General features: G+C 34.3%; 1 non-coding gene across 1 annotated transcript; it reads left to right on the top strand.

The window, feature by feature from the left end:
• Window positions 1-5,839: 5,839 nt before the first annotated feature.
• Window positions 5,840-5,943, top strand: LOC112095464. The gene has a single exon (XR_002903827.1). It is a non-coding gene; the product is annotated as a small nucleolar RNA R71 (small nucleolar RNA).
• The last annotated feature ends 9,117 nt before the right edge of the window (window positions 5,944-15,060 follow it).

The following is a 15,060-nucleotide window of genomic DNA, read 5'->3' as shown; positions in this document are numbered from 1 at the left end:
GTCACCGATCTGCAAGCTGTAACACCACTGGAGTTGGGTGTAATTCTCCCAGTCCAAGTTTCACAAATACTGAATAAGGCAACAAATTTACACTAGCTCCTAAATCCAATAAAGCATTCTCAATTGTGTGGTTCCCTATACTACATGAGATAGTGGGGGAGCCTGGGTCTTTGCATTTTAAAGGAATTTTATGTTGGAGTATAGAGCTAACGTTTTCAGTTAAAAATGCCTTCTTTTGAACATGCATATTTCTCTTTTTAGTACAAAGGTCTTTAAGAAACTTGGCATAAGATGGAACTTGTTTAATAGCATCAAGTAAGGGGATGTTAACACTTACCTGTTTGAAGATTTCAAGAATCTCACCTGTGGATTTTCCCTTCTTGCCTTTAGCTAACCTCTGGGGGAATGGAGCTTTGGGAACGTATTCTCGTGGGTTGGTTTCTTCTTTCTCCTCCGGTGATGAGTCGTCAACATTTATAGGTACAATTTGATTTTCTTTTTTCGCCGGCATCTCCACTTTGTTGTCGACTTCTTTTCCTTTTCGCAAGGTCATGACTGCTTTGACTTCTCCATGCTGCTGTGGTGAACTGGTACTTGCTTCATGCACTCCTTTAGGGTTAGGCACTGGTTGACTTGGAAACTTACCTTTCTCAACGGTCATTGCCAAGGTCTGAACTGAAGAAGCAAGTTGTCCCACCATCTTCTCGAGGCTTGAAACTTATTGGGCTTGTGAGTTGAAGCCCACTCTCAACTCATTTCGTAGTCCATCAATGGTGCGGTTCTGTTGCTCAATCGTGGAGTGAGTAACATTCCTGAAATTCTGGAATGCATCCTCCCATGGTCTAGGTTGAGAGTGGTTCTGGTTCTGATTGTATGGTCTAAATGGTGGCTGAGAGGCTTGAGGATTTTGTGGAATTGGTGGAGCTGGAGCTGCTGGTCCGTTCTATTGGAATCCTTGAGACCATGAAAAATTGGGGTGGTCTCTCCATCCAGGGTTATATGTGTTGGAGTATGGGTTGTAATTCGATGGTTTTCTCATTACACCTATGGCATTGGCTTGATCTGAGTATGAGTCATGTTCATGTGGCTCTGTTGATTTAGCAGTCGATAATGATGCTATTTGTCGAGAGAGACCTTCAATTATCGCTTTGACTTTTTTAATTTCTGAACTTGATTCGCCAATGTGAACCTCATTTACTCCCTTAATTCTTCTAGTATTCCTGAGTGATCGACTCCGTTGTTGGGAATTATCCGCTTGTCGCTGGAAGAATTCCCAAATCTCTGATGCACTTTTTGACATTAGCTCTCCTCCACTTGTTGCCATTAGCCATTCTTGCACATTCGGTAGTAATCCCTCCAAAAAGTATTGACATTTGTGCCATTTCTCGTACCCATGATGTGGACACTTCAAGAGTAGCCCATTGAATCGCTCCCAAGTTTCGAAAAATTGCTCGTCTTCTCTCTGGGTAAACTCTGAGATTTCCCTGCGAATAGCATTGGTTTTATGCACTGGGAAATATTTATTCAAAAATTTCGTTACCATTTGTTCCCATGATGAAATGCTATTGGCAGGCAATGTATTAAGCCATGAACGAGCTCTATCCTTTAAAGAAAATGAGAATAATCTGAGTTTAACATCATTGTCTGAAAAATTTTCATATTTAAAAGTTTGACAAATGGCATGAAAATCATTCAGATGATTATATGGATCCTCATTTTCTAAGCCATAAAATGTGGGGAGACAATTTAGCACACTAGGTTTTAATTCAAAACTCCTAGCAGCTACATTTGGGTATCTTATACATGATGTGCTCAAATTTGCTAAAGGACTGAAATAATCTTTAAATGGCCTCTCCTGTGGTTGCAAATTCATTTTATTTTTTACTTGTTTGTGTGTACGAAGTGTTTTCTCAAGTTCAAGGTCTATAGGTTCAAGATTGGGTAATAATGACCTTCGACCATGCATGCAAAACAAATAAAATAAAAAAAATAAAGATGGGAACAAAATAAATAAAAATAAAGAAGAGGGAGAAATTACGATACTAACCTTATTGCGCTATTAAAACCTTTCTATAAAAATACACAAAAATAAATACGTGAAATAAATTAACTAAAAATAAATTAATAAGATAAACAAAAAAAAATTACAAAGAAAAATAAATTGAAAATTAAATTACAGAATTTTAAAGAAGAGAAAGAGAAAAGAAATACTAACCTTTAAATGTAGATTCACTTTTTTTTTTCTTTTTCTTTTTTTTTAATAAAAAAAATACAAGAAAAAAAATAAAAGAAATTATTCACAAAAATTAATTCTATGAATTAAAATTACTTACCTCCCCGGCAACGGCGCCAAAAACTTGTTGCGCAAATTTTAATGTACTCGCAAGCGCACGAATCTATTGTAGTATAGACTAATAGTGACGAGTGTCGATCCCACGAGGAGGTGGATTTTAATTATGTGTATAGAATTAATTTTGTAAATGGGTTGTTGGATTTATGGTGGAAATGATTTGGAATATGCTAAGACTTAAATTAAAATGGCGAGAATAAATTTTAAAATTGGAATTGCAATGGAGAGAATAAATTGAAGAGAAAATCTATTAAATTGACGTACTTGGGTATCTGGATCCGTATCAACATGCATCATGGGCTAAATAATTCGTATTAATGCCAATTAAATCATGAGGGGGGAATCCACACCTCATGAACCACGCTCTAATCAATATGGTGCTAAGGGCTTATCGTGCCAAATAATAATAACCTTGTACCAGAGGGCCGGTGAAACCAAGGCGATACTAGACAAGATTAGTATTATTTGTCGACGAGAAGTCAAAACATCCACAAAAACTAGAGGGGAAGAGAAAATAAATTTACCAAATAAAGCCCATGACACATGTTGAGACTTCACCTTCAACCCAAGCTTGAAAGAAAATTAGCCACTCATAATTGAACTAGGGGCAAAATGGGAATTTATTAAAATACGAAGAAAATACAAGATGGAGAGGGAATTACAGAAAACAGAGTCCAAAAATGGATCAGAGATATCAAATTAGGGGGGAGAGGCCCCCTTTTTATAGATACATGGAGTAAATCATGGCCATCGGATTAAAAACAGTTTGGACGCTCAGGATTGTGCCACGTCATCAATCAACAGTCCACGGTTTGACCACGCGGATGAACAGTAACACGGTTTGACCCGACTTTGAACAGTAACGCGGTTTGACCCGGATGAACAGTAACGCGGTTTTGTTGAAAATAATCCTGTGTGATGCATGCACCGTACGCGAGATTTTTCGTCCACTGATATGCTGCCACGTCACCATCAACAGTACATAAGAATTTTAGTCCAACAGGATCGTGACACCTCATCAGTCAATGCCACATCATCGGTCAATGCCACGTCATCATCCGTCTATGTGAACAGTGTACAGTGTCGTGAACAGTAACGTATACAGTACCGTACATGTGAATAGTGTCATTTTTCCTTTTATGCTTCTCCTAAGGTTTTTGACCGTCCTGAGTTCAAAAGTGATGTCCGTTTTGTCGTCTGATTTCTCCTTTATTGTGAAATGACTATAATGCCCCTAAAATACATAAAATACTTAGTTAAAATAAAACACATGTAATTAAATCACAAGAAGGTTAAATATATAAAAGTAAGGGTTGTTAGTAAGATTTGAAATGTAAAATGACGGTTTTCTCCTTTATAAATATGCATTTTCTAGCACTCAACAAATGTAATGCATGTAGTCTACTGGGTTTATACCTTTTATGTCTGCTATGGTTCATCCTAATGCTCATTTGTGCTCTTTTAAAACATCCAAGAACTTACCTTTTTGTCATCATTGAGGGATGATGAGATGATTACCGGCAGAGTACTTTCTTTTCCCAAAAATGCATATTCCAATGTGTTGGGTAATGGTTTGAGCTCGAGTTTCGGTGGTAATTCTGATGATGGGATGAGTTTCTTCTCTAATGGTGCTAGTTGTTCAACTCTTGACTTCCATTTATTAGTGTCCATGGATGGTGCTGAGTCAAGTAGGGCGTTGTACTCTTCAACTGATCTGTCAATATCAAAATCCAAACCAAAGTGAGTTAAACATGTTTGTAAAGGATCATCACTAAGGTTTGAAATAAAAGTATTATCAACTAATGATTCAATTAAATCCACATCAACAATTCCATCATCTGCATTATGAGGTTGTTTGGCAATGTTGAAGATGTTTAGTTCCATAGTCATGTTGCCGAAGGACAACTACATATTTCCAGTCCTGCATTAAATGTGAGCATCCGCAGTTGCCAAGAAAGGTCGGCCTAGAATAATGGGGATGTGCTTCCTTGAATCCTGTATTGGTTGAGTGTTAATTACAATGAAATCAACAGGAAAATAAAACTTGTCTACCTGGATAAGCACGTCCTCCACAATACCACGAGGTATTTTCGTTGACCGATCTGCAAGCTGTAACACCACTGGAGTTGGGTGTAATTCTCCCAGTCCAAGTTTCACGAATACAGAGTAAGGTAACAAATTTACACTAGCTCTTAAATCCAACAAAGCATTCTCAATTGTGTGGTTCCCTATACTACATGAGATTGTGAAGGAGCCTAGGTCTTTGCATTTTAGAGGAATTTTGTGTTGGAGTATAGAACTAACGTTTTCTGTTAAAAATGCCTTCTTTTGAACATGAATGTTTCTCTTTTTAGTACAAAGGTCTTTAAGAAACTTGGAAGAAGATGGAACTTGTTTAATAGCATCAAGCAAAGTGATGTTAACACTTACCTGGTTGAAGATTTCAAGAATCTCACCTGTGAATATTCCCTTCTTTCCTTTAGCTAGCCTTTGAGGAAATGGAGCTTTGGGAACATATTCTCGTGGGTTGGTTTCTTCTTTCTCCTCCGGTGATGAGTCCTCAACATTCACAGGTACAATTTGATTTTCTTTTGTCACTGGCATCTCCACTTTGTTGTCGACTTCTTTTCCTTTTCGCAAGGTCATGGCAGCTTTGACCTCTCCGTGCTGCTGTGGTGAACTGGTACTTGCTTCATGTACTCCTTTAGGATTAATCACTGGTTGACTTGGAAATTTACCTTTCTCAACAGTCATTGCCAAGGTCTGAACTAAAGAAGCAAGTTGTCCCACCATCTTCTCGAGGCTTGAAACGATTGGGCTTGTGAGTTGAAGCATGCTCTCAACTCATTTCTTAGTCCATCAATGGTGCGGTTCTGTTGGTCAATCGTAGAGTGAGTAACATTCTTGAAATTCTGGAATGCATCCTCCCATGGTCTGGGCTGAGTGTAGTTCTGGTTCTGATTGTATGGTCTAAATGGGGGCTAAGAGGCTTGAGGAATTTGAGGAGTTGGTTGCATTGGTGGAGTTGGCGGTGCTGGTCCATTCTGTTGGAATCCTTGAGACCATGAAAAATTGGGGTGGTCTCTCCATCCAGGGTTATATGTGTTGAAGTATGGGTTGTAATTTGATGGTTTTCTCATTACACCTATGGCATTGGCTTGATCTGAGTATAAGTCATGGTCATGTGACTTTGTTGATTTAGCAGTTGATAACGATGCTATTTGTCGAGAGAGACCTTCAATTATCGATTTGATTTCTTTAATTTCTGAACTTGACTCACCAATGTGAACCTCATTTACTCCCTTAATTCTTCTAGTATTCTTGATTGATCGACTCCGTTATTGGGAATTATCCGCTTGTCGCTGGAAGAATTCCCAAATCTCTGATGCACTTTTTGACATTAGCTCTCCTCTACTTGTTGCCATTAGCCATTCTTGTACATTCGGCAATAATCCCTCCAAAACGTATTGGCATTGGTGTCATTTCTCGTACCCATGATGTGGACACTTCAAGAGTAGCCCATTGAATCACTCCCATGTTTCGAAAAACTACTCATCTTCTCTTTGGGTAAACTCTGAGATTTCCCTGCGAATAGCATTGGTTTTATGCACTGGGAAATATTTATTCAAAAATTTCGTTACCATTTGTTCCCATGATGTGATGCTATTGGTAGGCAATATATTAATCCATGAATGAGCTCTATCCTTTAAAGAAAATGGGAATAATCTGAGTTTAACATCATCGTCTAAAAAAATCTCGTATTTAAAAGTTTGACAAATATCATGAAAATCATTCAGATGATTATATGGGTCCTCATTTTCTAAGCCATAGAATGTTGGGAGACAATTTAGCACACTAGGTTTTAGTTCAAAACTCCTAGTAGCTACATTTGGGTATCTTATATATGATGTGCTCAAATTAGTTAAGGGACTAAAATAATGCTTAAATGGCCTCTCCTGTGGTGCTTGTTGTTGTTGCAAATCCATTTCAAATTTATTTTTAACGTGCTTGTGTGTGCGAAGTATTTTTTCTAGTTCAAGGTCTATAGGTTCAAGATTAGGTAATAATGACCTACGACCATGCATGCAAGGAACACAAAAATAAATGGGAACAAAACAAATAAAAATAAAGAAAAAAAAACAAATTACGGTACTAACCTTATCATGTTGTTACAACCTTACTATAAAAATACATAGAAAAATACGTGAAATAAATTAACTAAAAATAAATTAATAAGATAAACAAAAAAAATTACAAAAAAATAAATTGAAAATTAAATTACAGAACTTTAAAGAAGAGAAAAAGAAATGAAATGAAATTCTTACCTTAAAATATAAATTCTCTCTTTTTTTTCAATAAAAAAAATGCAAGAATACAAATAAAAGAAATTATTCACAAAAATTAATTTTATGAATTAAAATAACTTACCTCCCCAGTAACGGCGCCAAAAACTTGTTGTGCAAATTTTATTGAACTCGCAAGTGCACAAATCCATTGTAGAATAGATTAATGGTGACGAGTGTCGATCCCACGAGGAGGTGGATTTTCATTATATGTAGAATTAATTTTGTATGAGGGTGGTTGGATTTGTTTTGAAAGTGACTTAGATTATCCTAAAATTGGAATTGAAATGACGAGAATAAATTGAAGAGAAATCTATTGAAATGATGTACTTTGGTATCTGGATCCGTATCAACATGCACCATGGGTTAAATATTCCTTATTAATGCCAATTAAATCATGAGGGGAGAATCCACACCTCATGAACCACACTCTAATTAATATGGTGCTAAGAGCTTATCGTGCCAAATAATAATAACCTTGAACTAGAGAGCCGGTGAAACCAAGGCGGTATCTAGACAAGATTATTATTATTTGTCGACGAGAAGTCAAAATATCCACAAAAACTAGAGGGGAAGAGAAAATAAATTTACCAAATAAAGCCCATGACACATGTTGAAACTTCACCTTCAACCCAAGCTTGAAAGAAAATTAGCTACTCATAATTGAACTAGGGGTAAAATAAGAATTTATAAAAATACGTAGAAAATCCAAGATGGAGAAGGAATTACAGAAAATGGAGTCAAAAAATGGATTAAGAGATATCAAATTAGGGGGGGAGATCCCCTTTTTATAGATACATTGAGTAAATCATTGCCATCAGATTAAAAACAGTTTGGACGCTCAGGATTGTGCCATGTCATCAGTCAACAGCACGCGGTTTTACCACGCGGTTTGAACAGTAATACGGTTTGACCCGACTTGAACAGTGACGCGGTTTGGTTGAAAATAATCTTGTGTAATGCATGTACCGTACGCGATATTTTTGGTCCACTGATATGCTGCCACGTCACCATAAACAGTACATAAGAATTTTAGTCCAACAGGATCATGACACCTCATTAGTCAATGCCACATCATCGGTCAATGCCACATCATCGATCCGTCTATATGAACAGTGTCGTGAACAGTAACGTAGACAGTACCGTACATGTGAACGGTGCCATTTTTCATTTTATGCTCCTCTTAAGGTTTTCGACCGTCCTGAGTTCAAAAGTGATGTCCATTTTGCCGTTTGATCTCTCGTTTATTGTGAAATGACTATGATGCCCCTAAAATACATAAAATACTTAATTAAAATAAAACACACGTAATTAAATCACAACAAGCTTAAATACATAAAAGTAAGGGTGTTAGTAAGACTTGAAATGTAAAATGACGATTTTCTCCTTTATAAATATACATTTTCTAACACTCAACAATATACACACCAGTGTCTGAGAGGGAGGCTAGTGGCCTTTGGATTCAAATCGAAAGGCCACGTAATCGAAAAAAATAAAAAGAAGGAATTTAGGGCCGTTGGACTTCAATCCAACGTCCAAAAGTTCCTTCCCGGATGTTGTTCCAATTCAGGAGTCTTAGATTGGAACAACACTCAATCACTACTACACAAATGAACATAGATGACATTTAAATTAATCTTATGATGACGAAGTAAAATTAGTCATCTTTGTAACAGTCATCTAAAACGAGGTACAAAAGATGAAACGTAAAGATGGTTATCTAATAAGCACCATAGATGACTCATTTCTCAAAAAGCAATCATCTAATGTTGTTCTAATTTTGTAAAGAACCGTGTTCAGTATCAACATAGGTGACTTACTTTTCAAAAAATCAGTCATTTAGTGTTGTAAAAGAACTATCTTCTCTCTGAGTATAAATGACTAATTTTAAGTAATGGGCGTCAACAATAGTAGTCACCATAATATGAATAGATTACTGAAAATCTGAAAAGCCTATTATTATTATTATTACTGCAATAAATTTTTTTGAAAAGCTGCAACATAAAAATAAATATTCATCAAGCAATTGCAATACTCGTATATAAATTTGGCACATGACAAACAATACCAAAAATAATCTTTATGTTTATAATTTCCAAATGAAAGTAACTAGATATCCATATCTCTTTTTTCTTAAAATAGAACCGTATTACATTCTTCACAAGAACAACAAAATGCAGCTACCCCCCCCCCCTCCAAGTTGGCTACTCCAATAATCATGCCAAAGCCAAAGGGAGTTGGAGAGTGAAACCTTTTGATGAACCTTCCTTAATTACAAAATCAAAATAATTGAAATAATTTTATAACCTTTTTAATATCTTATTCGAAACAAAGATAATAAAAAAGATGTAGATAAAAATAATAATCCTATTCATTTACTAACCTCGCAAAGTCATTGTGCTACAAAATTTAGCGAAAAATGTTCTGCCATATGTACTCTACCCACTCCACTCTTACTTTATCAATATCCTTTTGAGTGAAACTATCTCGTCCAACAAACTATATTTCATGCACAAAATAGTCAACATTAATACATGCATCAACCTTATGAAATCTATAAATTTTAAAAGGATAAGGAGATAACTACCAAGTTTTTTTATTGAATCGGCCTAGTTTTCAATGATTTCCTTCATAAATCTCATGACATAATATCCACATTCAACATTTGTAGTTTGTTGAGGACACTAAACAAAAATTTTGAACTAATTAATGTCATCTACATACGTAAATAAATTTAAATTGAACATACATATGTACAATTTCATATACCTTAACCCTTTTCCAAACAAAGGATTTCCGATTCGTATTTCCCATTTTTGCTACAAAAATCTTGAAAGCACTTAAGATACATAATTATAAATGCATTATAATTGACAAAAAATGACAATAACTTATAGTGATACAAAGTTCTTCAAATCAGGGCGATGTTCATGACCGAGTGAATAAAACATATACTATAAATTTGTGCGGATCCATAACAATCAACATCCAATGTTTGCTATATATAATGATAAATATTAGCCTTGCATATTTTTGTAAAAGAAAAAGAGAATAAACTCCAAATGCTATATACAATTAATAAAATAACAAACCTGGTATTGTAAGGAAACATCATAAGTTGTTCTGGATCAAGTATTTCCATTCTAAATACCATTGCACGAGCTCTAGTCTCATAATTATTTCCAGTTTCATTACAAAAGATTGAAGGATTATCAAATTTGTAAATATGTTCCAGGGGATGATCCTTCAAGACTTCGTACAGATGCCTACAGAAAACAAGTAATAATTACTTCACTGCATAAATAAAAATTATAACTAATTATTTTGCCAAGAAAATAAGTAATTTAATTAAATTACTTCATGTAACAAGTTATTGTTGCGACCCCAATCTTTTCCATGCTACAAAATTGTACAATGTCATCAACTGATAAATATAATTCAACTTGTTCATTGTCGAAGATCCCTGGATAAATTTCAATAAATAATGCTTTAGTCAACACTCGGCGAGCGTACTTGCAAAGAGCATCTATTCTTGCTGGCGCTTTGTATTCCTGCACATTCTCAATAGATTTTTTTATGTAACTACAAATATGTATGAGATATCTACAAGCGAAAACATAAATTAATTAACTAAAAAAAAAGAAGAATAAGACATTATAGGCGTCAATGATATGCTCAGTTAAATGCTAAATTTATATACGAGTGCGACATATAATGGCAGAATACTTAGACTCTATGTGATTTTTTAAATCTTTCAACGCAATTTTTCAAAGGGTTAATGTTCACTGTTCATTAAGCAAGAATATAATTTCGGATATGATTTGGGGTGTTTTGACTTTGTGATGACCACATATTAAATGGAAAATGATATTTGAACAGTGGTAAGACAGAAATAATAACTACCGCGGCATGAACATTACTATCATTTTCTTACAATACACATATTTCTATCTTCGAAACATTACTTAGCTACAAGAGTTGTATTTGACTGTAGTTTGTAAAATTTTCTAGACAGTTGCGGGATAAATTATGTGTATCAAACAAATAAACAACACTTCACGAATAATGTTTATTTGTTTGATACCCTATTCCCCACTCCAAAATTAAAAAAAATATTAATAATTTAAGACGAATCAAAAGCAAACAATTAATTATAGATATATACCTCAAAATCATTCAAGATGACAAATTGCTTAGGCACGCAACATGGGATCCAATGGCATGGCTAACAATAACTAACTCATCCCTGACAGGCCTTGGTAAAAAGGCATCCCCTTTAATTGCAATATTAATAGCCACACGAACATCCGTGACTGCCAATGGTACTCCATGCATAGTAGAATTAGGATCATTGTTTTCTAACATTGTACCTTTGGTTACAATACTATTTATGCTGCCCACTGCTAACATACATGATTTGCCCTGCATCATCTATGAGTAAAGTATTAATCATAGCATTATAAGTGATTAAAATCTAAACTTTGAGATTTGGAATTTAAAAAAAATATAGAACTGCACTTATTTTTTATTTATACTTTTTTCTTCTTGAAGCACTCATTTTGCATATGTACTTGTTTTTTCTTGGAGCACTTTTTCTTCATTCTTGGTTCTTTGGAGCAGTTGCCTTTTTCTGAGCGAACTTTTGGTGACTAGATCGGTAGGACTCCATTCTTTCAGAATTCTTCAAAAAAATGCATCATTTGTTCTTATACAATCTTCCCTACATTTTTCTCTAATAGAAATTTTTCTTGTGAAATTTTCTCATAATTTTCCTCTAGTTGAGTTATACGCTCTTGTAACTCATTGTTGGATGAGAAACTTTGTTTTTTTCCTTCCAAAGTATGAAGAAGGTGTGGCAAAATGTCCTCCAGTTCTTACTCGACTTGAACTTTCAGGGGTTCCTAAAGCTATTGTTAGAACATCATTCCTACCACCAGTAGCTATAACCCCTTCCTCACTTTTCTTTGTTATCTCATCTTACATTTGAATAATAACAAGAAATCAGCAACTTTTTAGTTCATATGTTAAATTATTCAAAATCATATATTTATAAACTTACTATTTCATTAGCCTTTTCTCTAATGACCTCGCTCGTGTGTCTACCTTTCTTATTTTTGTGTGCTGTTTTCCATAAGGTAGAGCGACTAATATCTTTATTGTTTCTAGTAGCTTGTTGCTATATATAAATTTAAATGAATTAAAGTCATACATAACTTTCTTAATTAAGGTGATAGACTGAAAAGGAAAGTTATACATACATATAAATATTTGTGTACATACCAGTTCATCCTCTAATCCCACATAGCCTTTCCTTGAAAGGCAATGATTGTATATATTTTTTGCCCTTCTTTCTCTATATTTTTGGCTAATTTCCTGCATTCAATAATCAAGGTAAGTACGCAAACAATGACAAACATACATTTAATTAAAAAAGTTAGTTAATACCTCAAATGCACTAGAAGTTCGATAACGTACAAAAACTTCCCAATCTTCTTGCTCGATAAAATCATACATTTTAGGCAGGCACTTCAGTGCCTCTGGCTTATCTTTATATCTCTTGATATATTTAGTGGTGAGTCTATTCTTGAAGGTTCTTCATTTATTCGTAGCTAAAGATAAGAATTTGCCTTGAAGCTCATCATCCACCTTAAAAGAGAACTGCAATATGCATAGCATGTTTAAAAATTTTTCACAAATTAAATAAATGTGTATTATTTCAGGAAAATGGCTGTAAACACATACTTTTACGCATTCCCATATCTTTTCTTTGGTCTCTGATGGCACTTTGCTCTAATCTTTATAAGAAATTAGAACCATGGTGCGTGCCAAGACACCTAAAAAGCTAAACAATCATGTTGCTACATTGCCCTGTTGTTGTCCTCTTTTGTTATACTCGACTATAAGCTTCTATCCATTGTTTCTATTTCTGACCAACTGAGGTAAATTCGTTCGACCTCTACTTTTTCTTTTTTTGATAGTTGAACTCATTTCTGTAGCAATGTTTTATAAACCTGCTGCAAAAAAACTAAAGAAAAAAAAAGAAAAAAAATTGATGAGAATTTAATAGAAGAATAACAGGTCACATAAGCTAAACAATGCTATACATTAAAATAATAATTCAATACACCAACTTTGTTGAAAAAAAACTTACGTTTGTTTTCTAATAAACGTTTTCAACCAATGTTTCCTCATTGATATCAGTTCTGATGTAAGCTAAATCGTCATCACTCATTTTTATCAAATAACTCAACAGATGGCACTAAATTGCTAGAATTTCGATGTTCTAACATGATGTCACCTAGATCTTCTCTTGAATCATATATATATTCCCCACGTGGAGTCACTATCACAATAGACCAGCTTGGATCGAGTTGATCTTCAACATAAAATACTTGTATCGGTTGAGAAGCCAAAATAAAACCATCATCTTTATGGCCTATCCTATTAAGGTTTACCAACGTAAGTCCTTGCTCATCTTTTTTTATCACACAATTGTTTTCAGCCCAATCACACTTAAATACAGGAATCTTGAACTTGTTGTAATCAAGCTCCCATATCTCTTGTATAAATCCATAAAATGACATATTTGCCACCACATGGTTCTTATCTTTAGCAATTGAAATCTGAAATGTGTTTGCATCTAAATAGACTCCACTGTTCTGTACAACTCGTAAGTCATCACGTTCTTTAGTATGAAAACGATAACCATTAATTTCATAGCCTTGGTACTTTATCACTTCAGGGCGAGGTCCATGTGCAATCCATCTTAAGGCTTCCAAGATATTGTTCCTTGATTTGTTAAGTTGAATTTCAACCTATATGATAGTAATAAAAATGTATATAAATAATACACAAATATCTTAGAATAACAAAAAAATGTTTATGGATGAACTATATAGTTAATTACTTTTTAATGCAACCAATATATGAAAGTCCTATTATATTCATCCTGTAGCCACTTTTTCTTCTTTGACTTTGCTGGATATTTCTTCTTCAAGAACTCCATATGCTCTCTAAGATCTTAAAGATGAAATAAGAATGATTATAACTATTACAGAAAATATAATTAATATATATAAGATAAAGGAAATAGTTACTAACATGATATACGGCTGAACTTCATTTGTATTTTCTAGTACATATCTATGTGCCTGCACCCACAATTTATGATCTATTCTAACAACACATCCACTTGGTAAAAGTAATCCAACATCAAATCTGTATTTTTTAGGTGTAATGCCAATTTCATCAACTTCATATAAGTATTCTATGCATAACTCAATAGCCTTTTCAGCTATATATGATTCAGCAATGCAGCCCTCTGGTTTATCCCGATTTTGTACATAATCCTTCAATATTTTCATTTGCCTCTCAAATTGATCGATCCATCGGAGGTAAACAGGTCCACAGAGTTTGACTTCTCTAACAAGGTGCACTGGTAAGTGAATCATAATATCAAAGAAAGCTAACAAGAAATATTTTTCTAACAAGCATATAATATTCACCAAATCTTCTTGCATTTGATCCAATTTTTGACACATCCACTACTTTGCTGCACAGGTTGCTAAAAAAAGCACAAAATCTTGTTATTACATATCTAACATGTTTCGGTAACAAGGATCGTATTGCTAAAGGAAGCAATTGTTGCATCAAAGCATGACAATCATGAGATTTCAAGCCATAGAGTTTCAAATCTTGCAATGAGATTAGATTTCTAAAATTTGAACAATAACCATCAGGAACCTTATTTTCAAACAATGTCTTACAAAAATTTTTCTTTTCTTCCCTTGACAAAGTATAACACGCAGGAGGCAATTTTGTTCCATTTTGGCCAACTCTTGGTAGTAATTCTTTCCTTACACCCATTTCATCTAGATCCATACGAGTTGCAAAACCATCTTTTGATTTCCCTGGAATGTCAAGTAAAGTCCCCACAAGACTTTCACACACATTCTTTTCAATATGCATAACATCAAGGGTGTGTCTAACATATAAAGACTTCCAATAATCAATCGAAAAAAATAGATTTTTTCTTCCAGCAAACTTTTCATTGATATCAGTTGCACGGCTATTTGCTTTTTTTTTCCCTAACCAGAAATTTAATCTTTGAACTTGTGCCAAGATTTCCTCTCCTTTCAGCGGTTCTAGAGCAATTTCAATTTCCTCTTCATTATTAAATGCCTTTTTCTGAAATTGATATGGATGATATCGTGGTAAAAATCTTCTATGACCGATATAAGACATTGTTTTACTATGGTCAAGCCAAACTGCACATGTTTTTTCACTACAAGTTGGACATGCTTTATATCCTTTTACAATGCAACCAACCAAGTTTCCATAAACAGTAAAATCATTTATCATTCACAT

Source organism: Citrus clementina, unplaced genomic scaffold (assembly GCF_000493195.1).
Source record: "Citrus clementina cultivar Clemenules unplaced genomic scaffold, Citrus_clementina_v1.0 scaffold_9, whole genome shotgun sequence".
Taxonomy (NCBI): domain Eukaryota; kingdom Viridiplantae; phylum Streptophyta; class Magnoliopsida; order Sapindales; family Rutaceae; genus Citrus; species Citrus x clementina.
This window is presented reverse-complemented; position numbering and strand designations above follow the sequence as displayed.